The following is a 15,683-nucleotide window of genomic DNA, read 5'->3' on the forward strand; positions in this document are numbered from 1 at the left end:
TTACAGGTCAGGGGGCTGAAGAATTCGTACCCTGGACTCATGGACTCAGAGAGGAGATTTAAGACCAACAGGGAGTTAAAATCCCGGGGTGTAGACGGCATGTAAGGCAGAGTTTGTGAGGAAGTCAGACTCTCTTATCTCAGTTCAGCTTGTTCCTTGGCCCGCCATACACCCCCTCCCCACCCCACCAGCCAGCCAGGCACCCGGCCGCCACCAACCCGACCTGGACCAAAGCCAATTTTCCTAAAGTAAGTTTATTGTCCAGCAAATGCCACGTTTACCGATTATGAAGAAAATATATACTAGCTGTCCTAACATTTCCGATTTTTGGAAGATGGAGGAAACTTAGGAGCGGGATATTTCTTCATTCTGGTCCTGCGATTGACAACATACGAACATAAGAACATAAGAATGGAGGAAACTGCAGCGGGCCTATTGGTCTATACTGGGCAGTCCATTTACACTCAACCCCTATTGCTCATATATCCATCCAACTTATGTTTGAAGCTATCCAGCGTGTTCGAGTTAATGATGAAATTTGGTAACTTGTTCCACTCGTCCACTACTCTATTTCTAAACCAAAGTTTGCCTATTTCACGCTTAAATCCAAATTTGTCTAATTTAAAACCATTGTTACGAGTTCGCTTCTGGTTGGATAGTTTGAATACCTTTGTTATATCACCTTTGTTTAGCCCTGATTTCCATTTATACACCTCTATCATATCGCCCCTCACTACGTCTCTAGAGGGAGTGCAAATTAAGATGCTTTAACTTGTCACTGTACTCAAGGTTCCTAATGCCAGGGGATTAGTCTTGCCATTCTCCTCTGAATTCTTTATGGGGATTCTATATCCATTCTGTAAAACGGTGACCAGAATTGAACTGCGTAATCCAAATAAGGTCTCACACGCGCAAGATATAATTTTAGGATGACCTCTCTAGTCTTGTAACTAACACTCCTTTGTATGAATCCAAGTACTTTATTAGCCTTGTTTAGAGTAAATACACATTGTTTACTTGGCTTAAGATGCCTACTTATCATTACTCCAAAATATTTCTCACATTCGGATATCTGGTTTCTCTGTTTACATCTCCTAGACTAAGTACTTTACATTTGTCCACACTGACTTTCATCTGCCATTTTTCAGACGGGTATTATTTAGTCACATTATGTCAACAAATAACTGAGTGTGCGGTGGCCGAGGGGAGACAACACTCATATTCTGTGGTAATGATCTCGCTAGTTCGATCCTGGGGCAGTACTCCTTGTTGACCCCTGTTGTGAAAAAGAGATGAATTACCACCACCTCTGATTTAACACGTTTTACACACACACACACACACACACACACACACACACACACACACACACACACACACACACACACACACACACACACACACACACACACACACACACACACACACACACACACACACACACACACATACACACACAGGCAGTATACATAAAAAAATAATTCCACTTTAAATTATGAGTCTGTACATTTTTCTGGAGCATTGACAAAACAAGACTCACATTACATGATACAATGATATGACAAGCATAATGAAACGTCTCCTCAAAGGTATAATGACACTTGTTTGCTTCTCTTTACAAGGTCATCATTATCATCATCATCATCTTTATGAAATTTATCTTCTGGTGGTTATAAAATTCTGCTGTTCTTTCTCATACACATTCCTCTGAGAAATTGTTGACTACCACCATTACCACCATCTCTCCATCACCACCTTCGCTCCCATCACCACCATCGCTCCCATCACCACTATCGCTCTCATCACCACCATCGCTCCCATCACCACCATCGCTCCATCACCACCATCGCTCCCATCACCACCATCTCTCCCATCACCACCATCGCTCCATCACCACCATCTCTCCATCACCACCATCGCTCTCATCACCACCATCGCTCCCATCACCACCATCTCTCCCATCGCCACCATCGCTCCCCATCACCACCATCGCTCCCATCACCACCATCTCTCCCATCGCCACCATCGCTCCCATCACCACCATCGCTCCCATCACCACCATCACTCCCATCACCACCATCTACTCAATACTACTACACTATCATCACCACCACAATCAACACTACCACCAATACCACCGCTACCACCTACACTACCACTATCATCACACCCCTTCAGTTCAATTCTAGGTGTGGTAAACTTTGCTGCTGTAGTTCTCAACCCCTACAAAATACGGACCAACCTACGAACCAAACCACGAACCAACCCACGAACCAACCCACAAACTAACCCACGAACCAACCCAAGAACCAACCCAAGAACCACCTCACGAACCCACACGGGACGGCTAAGATCACCCAAACAACGTCACATATTTATATTTTCAAAGTTAAATCAGAATGTTTACTAAAGGTGAGCGGCTAGTTTATCGTGCACTCCTATACGAAACAAAATTACACCACGAATGAAGGTTTTTTGATAAAGGCCATTCAATTCAATTCAATTCAATTCAAGGTATCCACACACACACACACACACCCCAAGTCTACATCTATTTTCCCAGTTGACCTCTGACCTTGACCCTTGACCTCAGGAGCGCTACCCGCGACCTCTTCCTCTTTAACCCCTTTGTTTAGTGGTGTCTGTTGGATATGAGTGACCTCCCGGGGACATCTCTCACCTCACACCCTCGAACCTACAACCTCTCTCTCCCTCGACCACCACAACCTCTCTCCCTCAGACCTACAACCTCTCTCCCTCGACCTACCTCTCAACCTACAACCTCTCCTCGAACCTACAATCTCTTCCTTGAACCTACAACCTCTCCTCGAACCTACAACCTCTCTCCCTCAGACCTACAACCTCTCTCCCTCGAACCTACAACCTCTCTCCTCGAACCTACAACCTCTCTCCCTCAACCTACAACCTCTCTCCCTCAGACCTACAACCTCTCTCCCTTGAACCTTCAACACTTCTTCCTCCTTGACCTCTGGGTTCCCACTGTGACCCCGGCTATGACCTGACCTCTGACCTATAAAGAGTTCATAGACAAAGACTCATTGTTCAAATATTAGCCTCGTGTGACCTTGAACTATGACCCTGTTTGTGTGTGTCTGAGAACAATGTGATGGTGATGGTGGTGGTGGTGGTGGTGGTAATAATGATGATAGTGGTGGTGAACATAGGGGTAGCGATGATGATAATATGTAGTGGTGATAATAATAATAATAATAATAATAATAATAATAATAATAATAATAATAATAATAATAATATCCTATACAAAATCCAATTTATTCAAGAACACGTACAAATACATCACAACAACAGCAACACACACACACACACACACAGGTAGACCTCAGAGCAGCTGGTAAACGTGGATTATTCAGCCTTGTTGTGGTACGGGTGAGAACACTGACTCCTTCCCACCACCCAGGTACACTTACGCCCACGCCCTTGGTAGACATCCACGAACGACATGAAGTCACGCCCACGGTAGACATCCCCGGACGACCTGAAGTCACGCCCACGGTATACATCCACGGACGATCTCGAAATACATCCCGCCCCTAAAACACCCGCCCGCGAACAGTGTCTTACATTCTCACCCAATACACACAGATCACGGATCACCCTACACCACCTAAGACACTGAAACGACAATTCCTCCACACCCCCGACGATAACGTAAACAAAGACTCGTTCACATCCAGCAGTTAATGTAAACACTGTACTCTATCTTGCTCTTTGCTGTCAAGTGATAAATCTCTCAATGACCCTGAGTGGTAGTAACGGGGTAACAGTGAGTGACAATGAGTGAGAATGAAAGACAGTGAGTGATAGTGACGGTGAAAGGCAACTGGTGTGATGAAAAAGAAGTAAATGATAGTGATAAGGATGTGGTGATGTGACTGTGAGACAGTAACTGGTAGTGATAGTGATAATGACAGTGAGTGAAAGTGATAGTGAGTGATAGTGATAAGGACAGTGATAGTGATAGTGACAGTGAGTGATAGTGACAGTGAGTGATAGTGAAGGATAAAACACGGGAAGGATTAAGAGTGTTTACAGCTGGGTGAAGCTCCTGAATCACCCTGGATGAGAGAGATTACAAGGCTCTCTCTCTCTCTCTCTCTCTCTCTCTCTCTCTCTCTCTCTCTCTCTCTCTCTCTCTCTCCTCTCTCTCTCTCTCTCTCTCTCTCTCTTCCCTCCCACACACTCCCTCACCCCTCACACTCCCTCACCCCCCACACACACTCCCTCACCCCCTACACACTCCCTCACCCCCACACCTCCCTCACCCCCACACACACTCCCTCACCCCCCACACACCTCCCTCACCCCCCCACACATCCCTCACCCCCACACACACTCCTCACCCCCCACCGCCCTCACCCCCACACCCTCACCCCCCACACCTCCCTCACCCCCACACTCCCTCACCCCCTACACTCCCTCACCCCCCCACACCTCCCTCACCCCCCCTCCTCCCACCCCCACACTCCCTCACCCCCCACACTCCCTCCCCCCTCCCTCACCCCCTCCCCTCACCCCCACACTCCCCCACCCCCCCCACACTCCCTCCCACCCCCCACCTCCCTCCTCCCCCACCTCTCCCCTCCACCCCACCTCCCTCACCCCCCCCTCCCCTCCACCCCCTCCCTCCACCCCCCCCTCCCCTCACCCCCCCCTCCCCCCCCCTCCTTCACCCCCACCTCCCTCCTCCCCCTCTCCCCTCACCCCCACCTCCCCTCACCCCCCACCTCCCTCACCCCCACCCCCTCCCCTCCCCCCCCACACTCCCCTCACCCCCCACCCACCTCCCTCCACCCCCCCCCCTCCCTCACCCCCCCCCTCCCCTCACCCCCCCTCCCCTCCCTCCCCACCCCCCTCCCTCTCCCCTCCCACCCCCCACACACTCCCCTCACCCCCCACCCCCACACTCCCTCCCTCCCCCACACCTCCCCTCACCCCCCACACCTCCCCTCCCCCACCCCTCCCCTCCCCCCCCACCTCCCCTCACCCCCCCCCTCCCTCCTCCCCACCTCCCTCCACCCCCACACTCCCTCACCCCCACCTCCCTCACCCCCCACCTCCCTCCCACCCCCCCACACACCTCCCTCACCCCACTCTCCCTCCCCCACACACCTCCCTCACCCCCCACACACTCTCGTCCCACCATTAATTTTTATCATCATACCTGAGAATGGTATTGGTGATGAGATGATACCACAGCCACCCCTCCTCTCCTCCACTCCTTCCTTCCTTCCTTCTCTCCCTTCCTTCTTACCTCTCCTCCATTCCTTCCCCCTCTCTCTCTCTTCTCTCCTTCCTCTCTCTCTCCCCTTCGTCCTTTTCCTCCCTCCTTTCTCCCTCCGTCTCTCACCATCCCTCCCTCTTCTCCCTCTGTCCTTTCCCTCTCTTCTCCCGTCACTTCCCTGCAGCTTCCTTTCCCTCCTTCCCTCCCTCCACAGTCCCCCCTCTCTCCCTGCCACGCCTCTCACCATCTCTCTCTTTTATCCCCACCTCTCCTCTGCCCTAGTCCTTTCCTCCCCATCCTCTTCTCCCCTCCCTCCCTCGTCCCTCTCTCCCCATCTTCATCTCCCCCTCCTTCCCTACATAGTCCGCCTCTCCCTCCCACACCTCCGCTATCTCTCCCCTCTCCCTCTCCTACCCTCTCATCTCTTTATCCCTCTCCCTTTCCAAACTCCCCCCGGTAGCTGGAGAGAGAGAAGAGAGAGAGATGTCATTTGTCCAATAAACATATTAATTACAACTATCAAACAACACTAATGACAAACAAACACACAGATGGCTATAAGTGTCCGTCATAACTGTTGTGTTTCTTCATCTAACACTTGTTACAACTCTTAGTGTTCGTCTAATAACAAATGATATAGTAATAATAATAATAATAATAACAATAATAATAATAAACACACACACACACACACAGGAGAGGACGGGTGATGACAGTACCCTCCCTCTCTCCGACGCCTCCAATATTTATTCTATTATCTACCTTTTCCCACATTCTTATCACTTAATTTTCCTCTGTACTATTTTACTAACATTATTTCTTCTCTTTCATTCTCCTCCTCCTTTCTTTTATTTATTAACAATTTAATAGGTCTTAATTACAGGTGTGTTAAGTACCAGGTGATGGGTCATTATGCACCGTGGATTACAGGTGTGTCAAATACCAGGTGATGGGTCATTATGCACCGTCCAACAGGTCTTAATTACAGGTGTGTCAAATACCAGGTGATGGGTCATTATGCCGTCAACAGGTCTTAATTACAGGTGTGTCAAGTACCAGGTGATGGGTCATTATGCACCGTCAGGTCTTAATTACGGTGTGTCAATACCAGGTGATGGGTCATTATGCACCGTCAACAGGTCTTAATTACAGGTGTGTCAAATACCAGGTGATGGGTCATTATGCACCGTCAACAGGTCTTAATTACAGGTGTGTCAAATACCGGTGATGGGTCATTATGCACCGTCCAACAGGTCTTAATTACAGGTGTGTCAAATACCAGGTGATGGGTCATTATGCACCGTAACAGGTCTTAATTACAGGTGTGTCAAATTCCAGGTGATGGGTCATTATGCACCGTCAACAGGTCTTAATTACAGGTGTGTCAAGTACCAGGTGATGGGTCATTATGCACCGTCCAACAGGTCTAATTACAGGTGTGTCAAATACCAGGTGATGGGTCATTATGCCGTCCAACAGGTCTTAATTACAGGTGTGTCAAGTACCAGGTGATGGGTCATATGCACCGTCCAACAGGTCTTAATTACAGGTGTGTCAAGTACCAGGTGATGGGTCATTATGCACCGTCAACAGGTCTTAATTACAGGTGTGTCAAATACAGGTGATGGGTCATTATGCACCGTCCAACAGGTCTTAATTACAGGTGTCAATACTGGTGATGGTTTGTACCGACGACATTCATAGCACAAGAAACAAATAAAAAAAAATACATCTAGAAAAAGAAAAACAATTCAATTAAAACAAACTTAAAAACAAACACACATACAATCAAAACCAAAACAATAATAAAACAACACTAATGAGGGTCATCAGGTGTAATTAATGAGGGCCGTGATTACCGGAACACCTGGGCTGTCAGCTGATGATGATCGTATGAATAACAAATGTATGAATCATGGCCAGGTAATGTATGTGACCGTGTTGGGGCGTATTGTAGTAATGATGGGTGTCTATTTCCGTGTCTGTCTGTCTGTGTCTGTCTGTCTGTCTGTCTGTCTGTCTGAAAATAGCTGTTTTGTTTGTTTTCTTGTTTTTTTTTGTATTTAGGTCTCTCAACACACACAAACACACAGATTACAAAAACAACGCGCAAAAACAAACAGTATTCGTGATTGCGTTTGCACTTTTTTATCATTACCAACCAGATACTTCCTAACCATGTATCCCGGACACATAACTTCACCAGCACCATAACACACCATGTATCCTCCCTCCTGGACACATAACTCCACCAGCACCATAACACACCATGTATCCTCCCTCCCGGACACATAACTCCACCAGCACCATAACACACCACTGATCCCTCCTCCTGGACACATAACTCCACCAGCACCATAACACACCATGTATCCCTCCTCCCGGACACATAACTCCACCAGCACCATAACACACCATGTATCCTCCCTCCTGACACATAACTCCCACCAGCACCATAACACACCATGTATCCTCCCTCCTGACATAACTTCACCAGCACCATAACACACCATGTATCCCTCCCCTCCTGGACACATAACTCCACCAGCACCATAACACACCATGTATCCCTCCCCTCCCGGACACATAACTCCACCAGCACCATAACACACCATGTATCCCTCCCCTCCCGGACACATAACTCCACCAGCACCATAACACACCATGTATCCCTCCCCTCCCGGACACATAACTCCACCAGCACCATAACACACCATGTATCCCTCCCTCCTGGACACATAACTCCCACCATACCACACCATGTATCCCTCCCCTCCCGGACACATAACTCCACCAGCACCATAACACACCACGTATCCCTCCCTCCCGGACACGTAACTCCACCAGCACCATAACACACCACGTATCCCTCCCCTCCTGGACACATAACTCCACCAGCACCGCAACACACCATGTATCCCTCCCCTCCTGGACACACTGCTCCACCAGCACCACCAACACACCATGTATCCCTACCCTCCTGGACACACTCCACCAGCACCATAACACACCATGTATCCCTCCCTCTGGACACATAACTCCACCAGCACCACGCACACCATGTCCCTCCTCCCGGACACATAACTCCACCAGCACCATAACACACCATGTATCCCTCCCCTCCCGGACACATAACTCCACCAGCACCATAACACACCATGTATCCCTCCCCTCCCGGACACATAACTCCACCAGCACCATAACACACCATGTATCCCTCCCCTCCCGGACACGTAACTCCACCAGCACCATAACACACCACGTATCACCCCTCCCGGACACATTTCTTTCCATGCATGTTAATTAAGAACAAGTTGCCAAATAGTGTTTTTCTTAATTGGCTATTAACTGAAGTGTGTTGGTGATGAACCCAAACATACATTCATACAATCTATACATACATACATACATACATACATACATACATACATACATACATACATACAATCTATACATGCAAGCACACATACAAACTTATATGTATAAATTCTTACGTTTATACATATTAACGCACAATACATACATATACACATACATAAATGCTTACATACAAATATAAATACTTACATACATACATACATACAAATACATACCTACATAAATGCATAACTACATACATACATACACGCTCCGTAATTCCCACCACCACCACCACCACCACGGGTCTGTAAAATGTCAGATTCTGTAATTTTGGGTACAGAATTCCTCGCGTTTATATTGGCTTAAAGCGAACTGTATTTTAACTACATAATGCCCGTTTAAACTGCCGTAAAGAGAGATTTATTTGAGGTATTCAGACTTACTGCTTTACAATGGTTTAAATACCTTTCAACTATATGAGAATTACTTTTCATTAGCAGGTGTCACACAGGTAGGTCCTCCTCGACAGGTAAGTCCCTCTCGATAGGTAGGTCTTCCTTGACAGGTAGGTTCCCCCCCCACCCCCCGACAGGTAAGTCCTCCTCGACAGGTGAATCCTCCTCACCGGGATTAGATGACACACACAGACGTACTAAAACTGGGATTAACACACACACACACACACACACACTGGGATTACACACACACACACACACACTGGGATTGCACACACACACACACACACACACACTGGGTTTAACACACACACACACACTGGGATTACACACACACACACACACACACACACACACACACACACACACACACTGGGTTTAACTAGCACGGTAATGATGTACAATACTAAACTAACTTATACACGTAATAACCTTTCATTAGTCTTGCTGGATGCCGGGATTATCATAGTAATTATAATGAATATTTTATAATGACAAATATTAATGAGGTGACCATAATACACAGAGATAATTTAACATAAATTAATACATGTTAAGTTTATGTTAATGGTTTAATTAAAGTGAATATGTATTTAATTATTGCGTTCCTTTTGTCTCTGTGTTTGTCTGTCACTCAATTAGAATAACGATGACTTAAATCCCTGAGTATGATGACTTAAACCCTTGAGTATGATGAATTAAACCCTTTAGTATGATGATTGAAACCCTTAAGTATGATGACTTGAACCCTTTAGTATGATGACTTAACCCCTTGAGTATGATGACTTAAACCCTTGAGTATGATGACTTAAACCCTTGAGTATGATGAATTAAACCCTTTAGTATGATGACTGAAACCCTTGAGTATGATGACTTAACCCCTTACTTACCACTGGACCACTACCATAACCACCACTGGACCACTACCACCACTGGACCGCTGGACCACTGTACCTTTTAAACAGCATAAACAAGAACATAACCCTTGGCTAGTCCTAGATGCAGAGATTACTGGCTTAATGATAATGTTGTTTATTGGTGGCTGTTACCTGTTAATAACACACACACACACACACACACAAATTTTGCAGAGTTCCCAGGTTTCATCGCCGTAACCACTACCCACCACACCACTACCCCGGCCACCCACTACCACCACCACCATCACCCACTACCACCACCACCCTCACCACCCTCACCACCACCACCACCCTCACTACCACCACCACCCTCACCACCACCACCACCCTCACCACCACCACCTTCCGTCTCTAATCTTAAATGAGCACTTCCCTCCTCACCGAGTCTTCCACTATCAATTTCCATCTCACAGCCATTACACCTTGGAGAGAAGGAAGGTTCTCTCTCTCTCTCTCTCTCTCTCTCTCTCTCTCTCTCTCTCTCCCTCTCTCTCTCTCTCTCTCTCTCTCTCATTAACATTCAACACATTTAATCCTCCCAAAATGGCTATTTCTGGCAACAAGCATTAAAATTCCACTATTACACTACCACTATTACCACCATTACACTACCACTATTACCACCATTACACTACCACTATTACCACTGTTTGCCACTACCACTATTACCACCATTACACTACCACTATTACCACCATTACACTACCACTATTACCACTGTTTGCCACTACCACTATTACCACCATTACACTACCACTATTACCACTGTTTGCCACTACCACTATTACCACCATTACACTACCACTATTACCACTGTTTACCACTACCACTATTACAACTATTACACTATTACACTATTATATTATCATTACTATTTATACACTATCCTAAGTACCACTATCACCATTACAACAACTACTACTAATACTACTGCTACTACTACTGCTGCTGCTGCTTCTTTTACTGCTACTACTACTACTACTGCTGCTTCTTTTACTGCTACTACTACTACTACTACTACCACCATTACTACACTATTACTATCAACCACCACCACTACCATCACCACACAATACATCACTACCACTACAATCACCACCAACTGGGTAGGAGACGACCGTATACAAACGCTGAAGCGACGTGTTGCAGCCGCTCTCTGTTGTTTCTCTGTTGCGGTTGTGTGTCTGTTGTTTTTCTGTTGTCTCTCTCTCTCTCTCTCTCTCTCTCTCTCTCTCTCTCTCTCAGAAACAACAACACGGAACAAAAGAACAAAACAAACCCAGCGAGTGTGGACAACAACACCAAGGCGTATATTTAAGATGTGTTTTACGACAACAGGTAAGAGAAGGTGACCACCACAATAACACACCAATTTGTCGCTACCAGGTGAAAGTGCCCTCCCAAACACACACACACACCTGACTCTTTTAACACCTGTGCTGGGGGGACGGCGACCACAACAACTGTTAGATCACACTTGTGTAAATATTGGTTAAACTGTAATGGTGAGGGGGAGGAGTGGGAAGGGAGAGGGGGGGAGGGGGAAGGGGGTGAGAAGTGAGTCACACAATAAGTCTGGTGGGGATAGTGTGGGCATGACACTGTACTCGACCGCCTTCATTTCACCAACTGTACTGTTAGATGTTTATTTATAGCTGTGATGGTTGATGAAGGTCGTATACACACACACACACACACACACACACACACACGTATACACACACATACACCACGTACTCACTAACATACACTACAGCTATAACCTGACACCTAGCTATGACTCTCCCAGATGGAATCAGTGAGCGCCCAACTGTTTCCTATGAGGAGACCAGCTGGCGGCTGAGTGTCTCCTCTCAGGTGGACACACAGCTGGTGCGATATAAGAGGCCGGGCTAGAGGAAAGGGAGGACAGTTGGCTACACTAGTAAGTTACTTGGTTGAAGCACCACCTGTAATATACTGTCACCACCTGTAAGACACTGTCACCACCTGTAAAACACTGTCACCACCTGTAAGATTCTGTCACCACCTGTAATATACTGTCACCACCTGTAATACACTGTCACCACCTGTAAGACACTGTCACCACCTCGTAAGACACTGTCACCACCTGTAAGACACTGTCACCACCTGTAAGATACTGTCACCACCTGTAAGATACTGTCACCACCTGTACATACTGTCACCACCTGCTAGTGATTCTTAAGGTTTCACCTGTAATATACTGCTACCACCTGTAATATTACACTGCTACCACCCAAGACACTGTCACCACCTGTAATACACCTGTCACCACCTGTAAGACACACTGTCACCACCTTGTAAGATACTGTCACCACCTGTAAGATACTGTCACTCAAATTCCAAAACACTGTCACCACCTGTAAGATTCTGTCACCACCTGTGCGACACACTGTCACCACCTCGTCACACACCGTCACCACCTAGGTGACACACTGTCACCACCTGTAAGATACTGTCACCACCTGTGGCAGATACCGTCACCACCTGTAAAACACTGTCACCACCTGTAATACACTGTCACCACCTGTAATATACTGTCACCACCTGTAATATACTGTCACCACCTGTAATACACTGTCACCACCTGTAAGACACTGTCACCACCTGTAAGATTCTGTCACCACCTGTAATATACTGTCACCACCTGTAATACACTGTCACCACCTGTAAGATACTGTCACCACCTGTAAGATACTGTCACCACCTGTCAATTACTGTACCTGTACTTTATATCTACATCTGTACCCATATTATTTCATGATTAACCCTCTCAGTGCAAAAAAACCAGACAGACAGATAGACACAGACAGACAGACAGACAGGCAGACAGACAGACAGAAATATCCCTAAAAAACCTTTACATTTGTGCTGCCTTGAAAGACTTGATGTTTAAGTTCATCTAAAATACAGTACGCTTCCTGTGTGTGATGAACAGATGTAGTTTATCTGTACTCGAGAATAATACGTCTTTATTAATGTACCAATATATATGAATCTTAACCTCCAGCTGAAGAACACTCACTACACTACCTCCATAAAGTGTTAGTTATTAAACCCAGACATTGTAACCTAACCTGACCTGACCTGACCTGACATAACATAATCTAATCTAACCTGACCTAACGAAAAAGAAATAAATAAATAAAAAGAAACAAACAAACAAACAAACAGACAGAGACAAAGACAAACAGACGTACAGAGACAGACACCAACCTATACCCACTGAGGCACACACACACATCAACAAAGATAGAGTGAAAACACACACACACACACACACACACACACACACACACACAAAACAAAAAACACTGAAATCAATCTGGCAACACTTCACATCGACTCTACCAAACAAATTATATGAAAATTCCAAATATTGTGCAAAGCGCTGGATACTGAGGAGGGGAAGGGGGTGGTGATTTGAAAGGGACACTCCGCTCCTCTCTCCCCCTCCCCCCCCAAAAAAAAGGTAATTGAGAGAAAACCATTTGGCGAGGAAGGTTAATATGAGGGGCGGAAGATTGGGTGGAAGACTGGGGTGCCTAAAGTTCAGTTGATCCCTGGGGTGCTTAAAGTGGGTGGAGGAGAGGTGGGCAGTGCGAGGCGGGCGGCCCTTTTTGACCTCTTTCACCTGGGTGTGGGGGTGGGAAGGTGTGTGTGGATTCATGTGGATGTGGGGAGGTTTGGTTGTGGGGGGTGAGGGAGTATGTGTGGGTGTGGGGTGGGTCTGGTGTGGTACATGTGTTGGGAAGGGTGTGGGTGGGAGGGAGAGGAGGAGGGAGAAGAGAGGGAGGGGTGAGTGGAATGGGTGGTGAAATGAAGATAAACACTCAGACGCCTACACAGCACTCAGACGCCTCGACACTCAGACACCTACACAGACACTCAGACGCCTACACAGACGCTCAGACGCCTACACACTCAGACGCCTACAGACACTCAGACACCTACACGAGCCTCAGACGCCTACACAGACACTCAGACGCCTACACAGACACTCAGACGCCTACACAGACACTCAGACGCCTACACAGACACTCAGACGCCTACACAGACACTCAGACGCCTACAGACACTCAGACGCCTACACAGACACTCAGACGCCTACACAGACACTCAGACGCCTACACAGACACTCAGGACACCTACACAGACACTCAGACGCCTACACAGACACTCAGGCCTACCACACGGACACTCAGACGCCTACACAGACACTCAGACGCCTACACAGACACTCAGACGCCTACGACCACTCAGACGCCTACACAGCTCAGACGCCTACACAGACACTCAGACGCCTACACAGACACTCCAGACGCCTACACAGACACTCAGACGCCTACACAGACACTCAGACGCCTACACAGACACTCCAGACGCCTACACAGACACTCAGACGCCTACACAGACACTCAGACGCCTACACAGAACCACTCCAGACACCTACAAACACTCAGACGCCTACAAACACTCGAACGCCTGACAGACACTCAGACGCCTACACAGACACTCAGACGCCTACACAGACACTCAGACGCCTACACAGACACTCAGACGCCTACACAGACACTCAGACGCCTACACAGACACTCAGACGCCTACACAGACACTCAGACGCCTACACAGACACTCAGAAGAGCCAGACAGACACTCAAACAGACAAAATCATGCCATAGACTTCAGTTTTATCAAGGGTGTCTATAAATAGTTTGGTTATGGTCTTATTCCTGTTCTGTCACTAACAGGAGATGCTGTCTTAGGAGAGAGAGAGAGTAACTGTTGTTGTTGTTGTTGTGTCATATTTCCTAACAATGCTAACCATTTTCAACAGAATACACACACACACACACACACACACACACACACACACACACACACACACGTCATAAGAATACACACATACCATAAAAAAAATTAATATACACATACATACATATCATATACACACACACACATATTACAATACACACACACACACACACACACACAAACACACACACATGCCATGGAGATAAAACAGCCTCAAATGTTTTAGTGTCGTAAAATAAAAAATAAAAACATTGGAATGCTTTTGGTTTTTTCTGTGCGCTTTGTAATCCTTTTGGGTTCATTAGTTGAACCAGGAGAGGAAAATATTGAGGACGTGTGTGTGTGTGTGTGTGTGTGTGTGTGTGTGTGTGTGTGTTGTGTGTGTGCGTGTGTATTTTACTGTATAAGGTGTTGATAATGAAGAATGTCAACAATGTCTCGTATTGGATGAATTATGACAACATGTAATAAAAAGATAGACATTAGACAAATATTTACTCTCTTAATGCTGGGCTGGCTGGACACACACACACACACACACACACACACACACACACACACACACCACACACACACACACACACACACACACAGAAGGTCGTATGTCTGGCAGCTCGGGCAAGGAAGGAACATGGACATCTCCTTGTATATATTTTTTTAAGCCATTTTGGTCAAGGTTAGACGTCGTGGGAGCAGGGGCAGGGGGTAGAGAGGGTATTAGGGAGGGGGTGTCAGGTGCCGGGGCAAATGTGTGACTGAGCTGTTACACATGACTGGTTGATGGCTGACACTTCACCTGACTGGCTGATAATTAGACCCTACCCAATCTAACTTAACATAAACTAACCT

This window comes from Homarus americanus, unplaced genomic scaffold (assembly GCF_018991925.1).
Source record: "Homarus americanus isolate GMGI-L3 unplaced genomic scaffold, GMGI_Hamer_2.0 scaffold20465, whole genome shotgun sequence".
Lineage (NCBI taxonomy): Eukaryota > Metazoa > Arthropoda > Malacostraca > Decapoda > Nephropidae > Homarus > Homarus americanus.